Source organism: Camelus dromedarius, chromosome 31, assembly GCF_036321535.1.
Source record: "Camelus dromedarius isolate mCamDro1 chromosome 31, mCamDro1.pat, whole genome shotgun sequence".
Classification (NCBI taxonomy): domain Eukaryota; kingdom Metazoa; phylum Chordata; class Mammalia; order Artiodactyla; family Camelidae; genus Camelus; species Camelus dromedarius.
The window spans coordinates 17,555,816-17,568,941 of NC_087466.1; positions in this window are offsets into that span (position 1 = coordinate 17,555,816).

Consider the following 13,126-nt stretch of genomic DNA (forward strand, 5'->3'; position numbering starts at 1 on the left):
CAGAAGTCCTGATTCAGAAGAACTGGGATGGGGTCCAAGAATTTTCATATCTAAATTCTCAGATGCCTTTGGTCCAGGACCACACTTTGAGAACTACTGCTGTCAGCCAAGCAATTAATGTTTAAAAAAATCATTCTCCTCTGGTAATACCCCTGGACATTAAGCAAAAGCAAATACAAAATCTCTCCAGAAGAGAAGTAAGCAAACTATGACCTGCAGGCCAAATCCTACCGCCTGCAGGCCAAATCCAGCCACACCCAGTAGATTATGTATTTATGGCTGCTTTTGTTGCACAACAGCAGAGCTGAGTTGTTACAGCAGACTGCAGCCTACAAAGCTAAGAATATTTGTTATCTGGCCCAGAAAAAGTTTGCCAACTTCTACTCTAGAAGGCACACAAAATTCCCAGAGATTCAACTCTACTGAAGATGAGCTTTCAATCCAAAATTACAAAACATATGAGGAACTAGTCTACTATGTATGAGAATCAACAGACAGAACAACTAGCAAGATCAGATATAAGAACTTCAGGTAATGGAATTATTATATACAGACTATAAACATAACAGAAGGGCAGAGACTACCTACACTTAGCAAATCTCAGGTCTTCAATCAAGTGTGGCTTACTGTGTGCCAGGCTTTGGGCCAAGTACTTCACATGGTTCAAATCCTTTTCATGTGAAGAACTCCACATCAAGTATGAGGTCAAGGCTCAGAGATGCCTCTTCACTTGCCTAAGTTTACACAGCAAATATGAAAGAGAGCGGGATGAAACCTATGCTTTGGTTGAAACCCAGTTCTAAAAGGTTCCAGAGCCTATGACTAATTTCCACTCCACAACAGGGTGATCCACAACAGAGATTGGGAGGTCTTAACTTGGAGTACCTTAGTAAATTTGGAGGACCCAACAACCCAACACTATATGCAAAATACTACGTGTCTCTATCATGTTCCCAAAGAGAGGATCTATAGCATTCATCAGATTCTCAAAGTTGAAGAATCTTTGAGAGCCAGATCCAAATGCAAACCTTCCCTCCATGCTACACCAGAACCATGTTAAACACTAACATTTCTTATGCACAATGCCAAGTGCCATTTGAACTTTGTAAGAATATGCTTGTTTAAATCCCATACAATCTTACAGGGAAGTACTTTTATCGTTCCCATTTTACAGATGAGAAAACTGAGGCCATAGAGAGGTCAAGTAACTTGCCTGAGGTCTCACAATTAACAAGTGGCAGAACAGGGACCCCGGAGTGGAAGCCACTCACCTGGCACACTTACCCCCTGCCACACTGCCTCCTGCTGCCTGTAGTAACCAGCCCTCCAGTTCTGAAACCAATCTCATCTATACAAGCTTGAAGGGCCCTGGGGTCTTTCCAGTCTGCCCTGGAGCCATTCCTATATGCACAAGAAACATGAGGGTACTTCTACCCTCATTTCAGAGCAAAATTCCTTTCCTAATCCCAACCTTCACGTCCAGAAGAATATTTCAAGGCCAGCCAGACATGAATCGGACATTTCTCGGAGTCTGAGCATTCCCCGTCTCCCACCACCTCGCCTGGCGCCGGCCCAGACACCAACTACCTACTTGGCTGCTGCCTTGCTCATCACCAGCATAAACACACATTTACCCAATTTTTCAGAATGAGCAATATTTACTCAACAGCCCAGAATGGCTCATATGGAACTATTAAACCCCATTGCCTCAGTCTGCAGCTTGGAGCACGATAATGAATCAGTATTTTGGAGCGATTACGATGCTAATAAGAATGTGTGAGGCACAGAATATCACTATGCAGGGGCAGCCGCCAAATCCCCTGGACTCCCTGCCTCCCAACCTCTCATTCGGGAATTCCACCATCCAGAAACCAGCCTGCCTGAGAACCTCCAGCCCCCGAGGCGGGCCACGCTTGAATTATTGGAACACAAAGCAGATGAGAAACAGAAGCCTACCATTTTGCAGAGGGCGGGCCCACGATGCCAGCCCTCATCGGGGAGGTGGAGAGCGATGATGCCCCACTCCCGACAGCCCCGAAGGCCCTGGAGCTCCCTATTCTGGTGGGGCCTGGGGTTTCAGCACAGCATTTCACACACTCAAACACATACAAATATTGGAGAAAAAATACTTGTTCCCTCAGGCTGCATGCCTGAAGCAATGTTGGATTTGGTGGGGTTTTCTTTCTTTTGGATCTTTCTCTTTTCACAAGCCTCTAGGTAAATAATAAATGGCAGGAAGGAAGAATATATTTGAATGTGGTGAGACCCTCCTCCACCTCCCTCTCCATCTGCCCAAGGAAACTGCTCTATTCCTGTCCATACCTTGACCCGCTCTGTCTAGTTACTGATGAATTTTCTGGATGCCTGCAGAGGCCAGGCATGCAGTTTCCAACCAGGGGACAGTGGTGGGTATAGCTGAGCCTCTCTGTCTAGCTACTTGCCCCCTAAGTCTCTAGGCCCTCAAACCCCTCCAATTCTTCTTGCATCCCTCCAAGGTCCCCACGCTGTCACAGTTCCCCTCTATTCAGGATAAAGACCTCAGCAGAGCCTATAAGCCCTATTTGAGCCAACCGTGTCTACTCTCCCCAGCCACACCCCACCTCTCTGCCCCTCAGTCTGCGCTCCAGTAACACTGACCATCTTTCACCTCCTGGAACAAGAAGTGTATCCTCCCATCCCAGGACTTTTGCATGTGCTGCTCCCTTCCTCCGCCTGGATGACCACAGCTCCTCTTCACTTGGCTAACTCAGGAGTCTTTCCTTAACTTCCAGACTAACTCTGTTACACAGTATCACCATTCCCAGCTAATCTCCTCCACAGCCCTTCACACGGTTTGCAGCTTCAAATATGTGTGATTATTTGATTAATGTCAGTCTCTTAAGGGATTTTACTTCTAAACACCATAGAGACCAACAGTACCATGACGGCACAGAGCATGTCTGTGTTGATCACAAGGGCATCCTCACACATGGCCTGTGGCACACAGTAGGTGCTGGATAAATACAGACGACTGATTAACTGACTGAATGGATAAATCCTTGAGCCCCAGCACCTCCCCTGCTCTCCTTCCTCAACTGGCTGCTGCTTCGCTGAGCTGGACCCCGATGCTTTTCAGGCCTTTACTACATGGCCCTGTTTTATCTACTGCAAAGTGCCATGTTCACATTACAAGCACCAGATAAATATTTAATCACAAATAAAATGCTTGTGGACCCTCAACCAGAATGGCCCCATGCCCTTCCCTTGGTTTAGCCGAGCGTGTGTGTGTGTGTGTGTGTGTGTGTGTGTTCGCGCGCGCGCGTACACCTCCGTATTTCCACATAAGAGTCTTCAACAGAAATGTACATCCCAGCACAGGCAGAAAAGCACGTATCCGTGAATGTGCCTGCCACGGTCATTCAAAAAGGATTAAGTGAGAACCCACTGCACCCTTGGCACGAGTGCTGGGGTAAGAACAGTAAATAAAACACACCCATCAGTGGACGCACAAGAGCTTGCTATGTGTTAGTTCCCAGTTAAATGCTTCAGGTAAATTCACCCATTGAATCCCGACAATAATTCCTGTGAGAGAGGCTTCACAGGTACCCATTTCACAGACAAGGAAGCTGAGGCAGAGGAGAAAGCACTGGCCTGACATCTCATTGACAGGAACAGAATTTCAACCCAGGTTTACCTGATTTTGGAGCTAGGTTCCTGGCCTTGAGAACAGGGCCAAAGACATAAAACCAGAAACACAATTCTTCCCATCACCACAGTGTTTTAAAAGCCAAAAACAAAAAACAAAAAACAAAAAACAAAAAACAAACCTGGAGATGCCTGGGGACAGGGTCTGGCTGAGGGAAAAGTGATCCATTCACTTCATGGAATATTAGGCCAATAAAACACTTGTTCTAAAGACAGCAAAATGAGGTGGAAAAGGATAATGCCGACGTTAAGAGAAAAGACCACGAAATGGAATCAGCCGTACTTCCGTCGGCAAAGCAGGGAGGAAGGGAGGCGGAAGCACGCTGAAGTGCTGAGGGGGGCTGTGCTGGTGGCATCTTCTTCTCCCTCTTTTCTCTCTTTTTAAAACCTTCCAACAACGTGGCAGCATGGCTTTCATAAGACAAAATTAAATTTTTAAATCCCTTCTTTTCCTTTCAGCCAAGGGATTCCCTGATAATCCTTCTGTGGCCCATGCCTCCCTCCCCAGCCCGCAACCCCAAACGCTTTCCTCAGGCCCTCTTGGCTCCCTAAGATGCCAGGAAAGAAAACAGACAGGAGAAAGCAGACAGAGCAAAGGAAGCTGCGGTGCTGCTATGTGCAGGGGTCCTAGTGATGCAGCACTGGGAAGGGGGGTGTGTGTGCGTGTGTGTGCGCGTGAGTGCCTGTGCCTGTGGCTGAGGCTATCGTGGGCCTGAGGGTCTCCAAGCAGTCTCACCAACCAGAGCCTGGCTTCTGTGTAGCCATAGTGAAGAAACTTCCCAAAGCCATCCCAAGAAGCAGGGCCACGGGGCAGGCACCCCAAGGCAGAGAAATGGCAGGTGTCACCACTCATTCTTTCTAAGGCCCTGAGCTCTTCTTGGAGGAAAGATAACTGTGTCATTTCCCTTCATCTTTATCACTGGCACCGGGCCATCAAGAGGATTAAGGTGCTAACAGGGAGAAAGGGGAGCAGGTGCCGCCTCTCCCTCTGCTTCTGAGGGCAGCCACAGCAGGGGCTCTTGAAGAAGCAGCCTTGTCTTGTTCACACTTCATAGAGGCCATGGGCTCCACCAGAACCTTCCAGAGTGGGCTGGACCAGGCTGGGCCTGAGGGAAGCAGAATTTGCTCCTCTCAGTGTCTTTAAACCAAAGTCAATCCCTATTCCTGCTGGGGTCTAGAAAGTTTAGGAGTTGCTCCCCCAAACTTTCTGACAGCAACAAAAGTGTCATGCCATCAACAGGTATTTACCGAGCATCTAATATGAGCCAAGCTCTGTGCCTGTGACAAGACTCAACAAGACAGACACAAATGCTGCCCTTGTGTGTCTTAAAGAAGACAAGGCAAGTGATCCAAATGAACTGTGATGTAATTATGGGGGGAGTCCCCTGATCCTGCCAGGAGATTCAGGAAAGCCTCCCAGACTAGAGATGTGAAGGATGAGAGAAGTTTGTCAAGTAAAGTGATGACAAGAGAGTTCCCAGCAGGGGGAACAGCATAGGCAAAGGCCTGGAGGTAAGAAAGCACAAGGCATTTGTGGACCTGATAATAGTTTAAGTCTGGCTGGGGGAGTTGGCAGCAAGGAAGTCGAGTAAGAGGTGGGACGGTGGAGGCAGATGAGGGTGGGAGGAGGTGATCCTGACAGGACTTACAAGCCAAGGTAAAAGTTTAGACTTTATCCCACAAGCTACAGGGAGCCACTGAAAGATTTTAAGTGGAGGAGAGAGTGAAGTCAGGAATGACCTGATTTCTTTCTTTTTTTTTTTTTTTTTATAAAGATGACTCAAGGCTTTGGTGCTTAACTTAGGGTGCTCAACTCTCAGTTTCAATCTCGGAATCAAGCAAGGGCATCGGCAGGTAACTAAGTCACTGTCACCTCCCTGCCATGATTTCCTGGGGATGCACGCTTTCTACACCGAGTTCTGTGATCAAAAACACCACGTGAGTTGAGATTGAGCTCAGGGTTCACACTCTAGGCATCATCTCTCTAACCCTCAGTCCTGCCCATCTGAGAAATGGGGATAAGGCTCTATCTGTCCCCTCCAACTGGGAGAATTAAATGAGCTCATACCTGTCAAGGGCTCGGCACAGTACTTGGTGCTGGGAAAGTACTCCATAAATAAGCTACTGAGATGTTTCTTTTCACCCGTTTAGAGCCCACTTAAGCATTGGGACAGACGTGGAGACCCAGGGCCCACAGGTCCAATCTGAAATTTATGAATAGGTTTGATCTGTGTGCCCATGATTTCATTATTTTCAATTTCTTCCTTGCATTTGCATCTTAAAAGAATAAAACCTGGGTTCATAAAATTCAGGTTTCTGGGTTCTCTTGAAAACTCAAATCATCTACTTAAACCCACTGTAGCATGGCCCCTCCAGCCCTGAAGGCACAAGCCAACTACCCCAACTCCAACTGTCAGACCAGCTGGGGTGTGACCCCCCCATGTGGGAATTTCCCAGAGCTCAGGGTTAAAGATGCTAAATCTGGGTAAGGAGCCAGCAGGGGAGGGAAGGGCTGCCTGGCAGAGCCCACCCTCTGGCACAAAGGCCCCCACCTGCTTGTACTCAGCCCTGCCATCCTCTCCTAACTTCATCTGCCACCTCCCTCCCTCTAGGATACAGAAAGCAAAGACTGAGAGGATCCAGGAAAGAGGTTGGAAATAATTTGCCCCATTTTGTAGATGGGGATAACTGAGGCAAAAATGGACTCTCACCAAAATCAAAAAGGTCCAGGAATCAGCCACTGGTCCTACTCCCATCACTGGGAGGGCCCAGCTAGTTCTGCCTAGCAGCCCCTCATCAGGGAGCCCCAGCCTTATCAGGGTATTTAGGGGACAAGATCCTCTCTCACTCACAACCCACCATACTCAATGGGGTTCTGAACATTTTTTCAGAGACCAGGACTAATTCCAGAAATCGGAAAGTAGCCCTCCTGCCCCAGAAGGCCTGCAGAGGGGCCTCCTCAGCTGACGCACCTCCTCTCCAGCTGGCCAGCCGGGCGGGTGCCATTACCTACACAGAAGCAGCAAAAACATCCCCTCGGGCCCCACCCTCTTAGCTGCCCTCCCGCTACCTTCTCTTGTACCTGCCATTTGAGAATTGCTCTGTCTCTGTCGGCCTCTCTCTCTGTTCCTCTACTGTGTTCTCCCTTCCTCCCCAGCCAGGGAAGTAGGGGTAAAAAAAATCTCCCAAGATCTCCAATTTAAAATAAAGTCAGATCCTTTTCTCTCCCCTTCCTCACTACCTAATAACCACACTTGTGTGAAGCTGATGCTCTACATAACGAAAAGAGAGGCCTCCTTGGAGAGGGTACAATCAGACAATTTTTAAGATCATGGAGCATTAGACCATTCCCAACTGGGTTTACTAATCAAACAGCCAAATCCTTCATAACCAGCCAATCCCTACAGGGCAATTAAATCTTTCCCCTTTAAAACACTTGCCACACTGTCTGGGGACAGAAAGAAAAATTTGCAAAATTCATTTGATAAATTAGCCAGGGAAAAGAAAGGAGTGAATCAAGCTTTGTTCTTTTCATTTTTTTTAATTATGGAATTCACAATGCCTGAATAATGTTTAATAAGAACTATGAAAATTCCTAACAGTATTACAACACAACACAAAAGAATTAACCTGGTTACCGTGAAAAATTGCATATTTAATTAAGAACAGAGAGTTCAAAACTATCCAGAGATTTCAAAAGTGCTGTTGCCTGAGGGGCCAAATTACATGCTTCCAGGGCTGCTAACGGAGTTAGCACGTTCAGTCATTACCCAGGCGTTCCCATTAAGTGACTCTGGGCAGATGACATCAAATTCATTTCAAAAGCACCAGGAACTGAAGCATTCACTTGGGTAGTTTAAGGGAAAGCAACTACCCTGCTGGTACAAATCAGACCCCTTGTTGATAAAGGCAATAATTAAAGAATAATGTTAATTAGCTGCTTTTATTTGAAGAAAAGTACGGTAGTTGGAGTGTTTCCAGGCTGCTGAGGTGGGAGTCGCTCTTTCTGGAAGAAGGGGAGGCTGCTGGGGGAATGGGGAGCCTGGGAGCCCACAGGAAGAGAGAAAGATGGCAGAGGCTGGGGCAGGGAACAAGACAGAGCCAGGTAAGGAGGCTGTTAGCCTGGCCTGCCTGAGGCCTGGGTCCCATGCTGGAATCGACCTGGTCACCCCAAGGTCTTCAAGGGGAAATCGAGGAAAGATGGCACTGCCAGTATCTTGGGCACTGTCACCATCAGGCCTACTTCCATCATGGCAGACTCTGGCCAACCCAGATCTCCCTGTTCAGCCACTTCCTGTCACACCCACTTCCCTCATATGACCTTCTGTCTCTCTTCATGGTCTCACTCTCAGCCCTGAATCACCACCACCTCCCTTACTATACATAGCAGACCGTTTTCCCAAAGATGGCCATCCCAGTATCTCTGATGCTTTTCCTGCACTGTGACCCTAACACTCCTCCCATCCACTGGTGGGCTCTACAGCCCCTCCCTGTGAACCTGAAAGGTCCTTTGTAACTGCCTTGACCCTCAGAGAAGACAAATGATGGCAGCGACTTTTGAGGCTAGATCATGAAAACGCCTTCTCTTCACCTCACTCTCTTCAGGACTCACGTTTGGAACCCAGCCACCAGGCTGTGAGGAAGCCCAAAGTAGTCCACACAGAGAGACCACATGGAAAGGGCACATGTTGGTGTTCTGGGTGGTAGCTGAGATCCCAGCTGACAGCCAACATCAACCACTAAGATGTATGACTGTCGAGTTACCCCCTCAAACTCTTGAATCTTCCCAGCTGAAGCCCCATACATCACAGAGCAGAAACTCTGTCCTAATTCCTGACTCACAGTACTTTTTTTTTCACAGGACAGTTGTTTTACCCAGTAAGTTTCGGGGTGGTTTGTCTCCAACAATAAATGACTGATACATTAACACAGACAAACATAGGCACACATTCAAATTGTCCTCATCCTCAACATTCCCCTTTCCTCCCTCCAGGAGGCCCAGCATGAGAAACAGATCAATGGATCTGACCACCAATGACAAGAACTTCTCCCAAAGAAAGCCATAATGAGCCTCGACTTAATGCCTCTTTAGTCAGCTCTCAACAGCAACCGAGTTCCCCAAGCACCTGCTATGTGCATGTGGGGGCAGGAAGGACTCAGCAAACCACAGGGTCTAGTGCAGAGGGAAGAGAACACAGGAAGCCCCAGGGTATGGAAGACAAACCGAGACATCCATGCAGCCGACTGGTCTGCCCAGGACCCATGGCTGGTGCATGGCAGAGCCAGGCTCTGATCCACCTGACTCCAGTGAAGTGCTTTGATTCTCATTAGCAAGATGTTTAATTAGGGCAGCTCATCGATACATCCCAGAGAAACAAATTACGCTCTGGCCCAAGCCCATTCACCTGCTGGCAGCCAGGCCAGCCCCAACCCACTAAAGGGGCCATTCCGGGCAGGATGCAAGGGAGCCTGTATTGATGGGGCAGCTGGGGCAGCTCTGAGGCCTCGGGGGCTGGGAGCTGGGGAGCTGCCTTCCCTGGAGCGCCCCACCTAGACAGCCAAGTGGGAAACAGGCGCTGGGCCCGGGTTTCTCTCCTCCCCATTCTGGGGAGGCAGAAGGCCTCAGAAGGCCTCACCCACCAGGAGATGCCAACATGCTCTGCTCTGCTCAGAGAATAATTTTTTTCTGGAGATGAAATTCATAAAGTAGGCCACGGGCCATGAGACCAACCCCCTTGCTTGCAGAGGCTGAGGAGAATGCCCTCTGAGGGACAGTGCTGGTCCAGAGAGGTTCCCAGGCTGCTGGCCCGAGGGGCCCAGGGTCCAGCCACCCCAGGATGTGAAGGGCAGATAATAGGCCTGGCTCCTCCCTGAGTCCCTGCATGATCACCAACTCCGACCTTGGCTCCTGGAACCCTGACCTCCCAGCTGCTTGTCAGAGCTCCCTCTCAGGAATCCTAGCCATGCCTCTACTCTTGCCAGCTGGCAATGGCCACTGCAAGCAAAACACCATCACATAAGACCTTTACAAGGCAAACCTGCACATGCAGTAGTCCCTTCCCAACTATACAGTCTCCGCTTTGGGTATTCACAGAAAAAACAAGAGGCAGGATAGCCTATGAACACAGGAGGAGCTCTGGAATAAGACTGCCTGACTCTGCTGAGGGACTGTGGGCAAGCCACTTGAACTCTTTGTGCCTCACTTTTCTCCTCTGCAAAATGGGAATGTTAATAGTGTCTACATCATAGAGCTGTTATGGGAATTATATTATTTAAATAATGGTATTTAGGAAGCACTCAGAGTTGTGCCTGGCACAGAGCCACCCTTAATAAGAGTTTGTTAAATTTAAGACAAAACAAAACTTCGGAGCTCCTCTCATCCCTGAATGGTCAGGTAAATTCTGCCCACTTTCTGGAATGGCTACACTGAGGCCAGAGAAGGCAGAATCACCTCCACACCAGTCACTAAGTCGGCACAGCTGTCCCCAGAGTGAGGGCTGTGCAAGGAACATCAATAGGTCAACTGGGCTCAGTGGGGACTGCACAAAGAGGGAAACTCACTCTCCATTCCCACTCTCAGTACACATCTCAGATGACTGCTGCCCTGTCTGAAATGCAGGCACAGGGATGCCAGTTCTGCTGAGGACAAGTCAGGAACTTGAGTTTTTAAGATGCGACCTCTGAGCAGGACACCAGACATTAGCACTCACCAAGTGAATGCATCATGTTATGGGGGAGACCAGCAAGGAGCCACCGAACCACTTGGTGCCCTGGAAAGCAGCCTAGGACAGGAATCCTAAGCAGGAGATAAAGGATGGCACCCAACCCAGCATGGAGTCAGGAAAGGGGGGCTGGGACCAGCAAAGAACAAGGGGAACAGTGTTCCAGGCAGAGGGAACAGCAAATGCAAAAGGCTAGAAAGTATGAGTATGGCAGTTTGGGGATAGGGAGAATAAAGGGGTTTGGAGAGTGAGACAAAGCTGAGGTTGGAGACTACACAAGCTGGTAGATTTGTAGAAGCCAAAAACTTCTGGGGCAAAATTCCATCTCTTCCAAGGGAATGATGAATGTCTACGGGAAGCTTCTGAACTCCTCTGGGCACCTGTAGGTGAGCACGTGGCCCTTCCACAGCCACAGAGAAGCCATTTCGAAGGCTCCCCCTCAAAGGAAGAGAGCTCCTTAGTTATTTGCCTCCACACCACAGCCTGAAATCACTCCCACTGCTGAGATGAGAGTGACAGAGGGCAAGCATGACAGCCGCAGAGAGAATGTCTGCGGACACTTGGTGAAGCCAGGCTCCACGCCATGCCCTTCACATGGATCACCTCCCTCCATCCACACTGCAACCCTCTGAGGTGACTATTACTGCTGTCTGTTTCACAGACGGGGAAACTGAGGCATGAAAAGGGCCAGTCCCGGGGTGGTGAGAGGGGAGCCACTCTGTCCAGCAGGAACCCCACTGCCCCTGCACCGAGCTACCAACCTGGGTTCTCCCCTCTAAGGGATCAGGTCGGGGCTGGGGAAACATGGCGGGGCGCAGAGGCCAATTCTGAGAAGTGACTGCCAGCTGGCCCTGCATTACCCCAAGTTACCTCCACTGCAGCGAGATCAATACTTGGGGGGCTGTGCTTAGCTTTAGGGAAATCATTAAATGCTACACCAAACTAGTCAAAAAGTAATTGCATGGCAAGGAGACACTGAAAGGAGCTGCTGCTTGGGAGCGTGAGCACACAAATGTACATAAATACACACTAAGGTATGGACAAAGACACACACTGACACACACACGCACACACAGTCACCCACACGTGGATGCAGACACACAGGTGCATGTTCAAAGACACTCAGGACACAAAGACACATGCTAATATACACACACAAGGACAGACACATAAACGTGCAAAGACCCACAAACATACTCAAAGATACACACACACAAAGACAGTTGTGCACACATAAATACAATTGCATGACATTCACACCCATCCCAGTTTGTTCACTTGACTGATTCTTCTTGAGGGCCTACTATGTGCTCAGCCCTCAGCTGCTAGATTCAAGGAACACGCTGCTTTGTGCTCACGTGGAGCTTAGAGTTCACAGAAGGAGGCCAGGAGTTAATAATCAGAGCTACGTGTGATATCTATTGTGGTAAGTGCAGTAGAGATAGGACCCACAATCTCAGTGGAAAAGCTGCCCCAAGGAAGTGACACTGAACGAGCTCCCAGGATCAGGGGGGATGTGAGAGAATAGTGTCCCAAGCAGAAGGGAGCAGGTAATGCACAGGAGGGGTGAGGTGCAGAAGAAAATGAAGAAAGACGTGTAAGTCTGGAACAAAGTGGGCATGGGGAATGTGGCTCAAGATCCAGGTCAAGAATGTAGGATGTACTAGAATTAAGCTAGTATAATTCTGAAGTTGATTCTGATAAGTTAAGATGCATATGATAAGTTAAGATGTTTTAGAATAACCACTAAAACACCCTCAAAAACACAGTTAAAAAATCATTAATGAAATTAAAGTGCTACATTAGAAAATGTTCACATAATGCAAAGGCAGGCAGAAAAGGAGAAACCAAGGAGCAAAAAAGACATGAGACACAGAAAACAAAGCAAGATGGTAGATGTAAACCCAACTATATCAATAATAATATTAGATGTGAGTGGATTAAACAATCCTATCAAAAGGCAGATTTTCAGACTAGATAAGAAAACAAGATCCAACTATGTGCTATCTACAGGAGACATGCTTTAAATTCAAAGACACAAATGCACTGAAAATAAAAGGATAGAAAAAGATGTATCATGTAAACAGAAACCACAAGAAAGCAAGCAGGAGTGGCTATACAGGTATCAGACAAAACAGACTTTAAAACAAAAATGTTACTAGAGATAAAGAGGGATATTTTATAACAATAAAAGGGTCAATCCACCAGGAAGATGCAGCAATTAAATACACTGTGTGGGTGCTCACAGACTGGACAAAACTAAAGGGTGAGCAAAGTCCTATTTATTGTGCACTCCAACCCACATTCCTGATAACCTCCCATGGAGACATCCAACCCCTCTTCTACCTAACAGCATCCTCATACATGAAGGCCAGGACATGGCCGGACAGAGCACCCTCATGCCTGTGCTCTGATAGCCACACCATTTGGGTCATCTCATCTTTTCATGGTCCTTACCATTAAGCAACATTTGGTAACATGCTAGAAACCAGACCCGCAGGGCCACTGTGCCAAGAGCCCTTCTCAGAACATTACTCAAGCGCTGCCCCCACCCCCCCCCGCACAAGCTTTATTTCTGAGGAGGGGGACACAACAGCCCTTGCCTACTGCGTACCTGCCACAAGAGGCCTCCAAAGCACCCCTAGCCACTTGCACAGGGGAAGCAGCCACCCCTCCCTAAGGAGGCCACCCACTCTGAGCCTCAGTTTCCTCATCTGCAG